The 2258-nt window shown below is 41.8% G+C and overlaps 1 pseudogene; it reads right to left on the bottom strand.

Annotated features, from left to right (window-relative positions):
- Window positions 1-440: 440 nt before the first annotated feature.
- Window positions 441-1695, bottom strand: LOC100606081 (annotated as a pseudogene).
- Between the last annotated feature and the right edge of the window lie 563 nt (window positions 1696-2258).

Below are 2258 nucleotides of genomic sequence, written 5' to 3'. Positions count from 1 at the left end.
TGCACCACTGCACCCCAGCCTGGGCAATAGAGTAAGACTCTGTCTCAAAAACAAAACAAAACAAAACAAAACAACAAAACAAAAAAATGAAAAAACAAAAAAACAAAAAGAAGTTATGGAACTATCTACACACTGATAAACTATATAAAATCTTGGATAACTCGTGAATATACAAAATATCAGGGCACAGAAAGAAGTAAACCCACTTTATTTTTGTCACACATAAGATTCAAATATTCAATCTGAAGAAAAGCAATCATTTTTGCTGTGTTCTAGGTTGCATGTTGATACATTTATTAAAATATTCCTGCATAATCACATTTGGTATTACTATTTCAAGTCAGATATAAAACTTCGAAATCTGCCATCCAGACAAAATGGGTAATCGGAAAGATTATCTCTGCCCCACCTCCCTAACCTCAATAAGTATAAACTCAATTTTATGACATGACTCCAAACCCTAGATTGTGATGACAAATGCTAGGTCCGATTTCTTTATAATCCTTTTGGGGGTGGCATACTTGATAGAACTCAAGCAGAGAAGTCTGCATTGATCCTCCAAACCAAATTGCATATTGCTCTATGTGGTGTGTAATGACTTGTACATCAACAGCTTCTGGCTTCAATCTACTGCTACTTAATTCCTCACTTAAGGTCAGCCTGACATCTACAGTTCTTTTCATATCTCATTGCAAGCGATGTCCAAAGTCCCTGAACACAGTTGAACCTCCATAGACAACAATATTCTTGTTGAGAGGATGTCTGACATCAACAGAACAATTCTGAATTACTTCATCTGCAACATCTGAGATGGGATGTATAAAGTCTGGATTAGCAAACCTGGATGAAAAAAGATTTCAGGTCCCAAGAATCTGTCATATCCAATATCAATGGACAATTATTTATTTGAGATGGCATTGATTCTTATATACTGTTTAAATCCACTGCGACCCATCTGCACCTTACTTTTTAAATTCTTTTACTAAATCTGAGCTGACGTAACTATAGTGCTCCTTCACTGCCTTAGCAGTTTCCAGGGATTGCTCTGGAGGGATTCCTACTTCTTGGTCTCTCAGTAGTTGCTGAATAAAATATGTTATAGCTCATCCTGCAATTGGAATGTATTTAATACGGCAGCCAATCACATACCCTTCAGGCACAGAAATGCCATGAGTGACACCATTTCCACTTGTCTATAACCTACCAGTCAACATGTATTCTCCTATTTGTCTTGTGGTCCAGGAGGTAGCTACAGCAAGAACAACCTGCACAGCAATGTACAAACCTGAACATTGAAGGACTCGAACACTATTTCAGGAGTATACTCCCTGCTTTCTGGAGTATTCAGTGGAGGTCCAGTCAGAAGAAAATAATGGTCTTCAGGTTCCGCCCTTAAATGTTTAAAGATCACTTGCTCTATAAAGCTTTCCATTGAGTTCCAGTCTTTAACTAGACCATGATGGATGGGCTCTTTGTTGTATATGTAGATTTTCCCATGCTTCATCACCAGTAAAGACATCTAGGTCATCAGCATGTTTCATCACCCTGCTTTTGAACTTGACCACCCACTTTTGCTGAGTTGTTAATGGCAGTACAGGAAGGGATGGTAAATGGAGATTCTTTATTTTGGACATATCCCGGTTTTGTATACCCAGTGCCACAGTCTGCTATATAGGCTGTCAGCTGTCAGGTCATCTTTGCTCCTTTTACCCTGCTGCTGCAGCTGCAGCTGCTGCCACTTGCTCCATGTTGGTAGGGGCCAGAAATTGGCAGTGGGAGATGGGGCATCTGACCATCCACAGCTGAGCTGCCTTCTCTGTTGGGGGTGGGTGGGATGGGGATCTGGGAAGGCAAAGCAATAGCAAGAAAGCATCAGGCTCAGTCAGCACTATCCACCACCCAGCACTATCCACAACCCAGGCAGGCAGGCCATACCTCCCCTGTCCCACTGTGGCCTCCTCATCCTCTCCCTTCCCTCCTCCTCACTCCTGCTCCCACCCTACCACTTGGTGTCCTTGTGCTGCTTTTCCCCAGGTAGCCAAGATGCCCAGGCTCCCTAAATACCTTTGAAGTGGTTAGAGTGTGCATCAGTCATTTTCACCTAGTGTGGCTCAGTTTAATCAGTTCCTTAGTAATGCTACTTGAGATCCTGCCAGTAAGATGGAAGCCATTTTAGTATGGATGAAAGGAAGAAGAGAAGGAAAAGAAAAGAACTGGGGAAGGGAGGAGGTTTCACTTGAAGTAGGTTTCAGAAAGGA

This window comes from Nomascus leucogenys, chromosome 22a, assembly GCF_006542625.1.
Source record: "Nomascus leucogenys isolate Asia chromosome 22a, Asia_NLE_v1, whole genome shotgun sequence".
NCBI lineage: Eukaryota > Metazoa > Chordata > Mammalia > Primates > Hylobatidae > Nomascus > Nomascus leucogenys.
The sequence above is the reverse complement of the archived record's forward strand: the minus strand, read 5'-3'. Positions and strand labels throughout refer to the sequence as shown.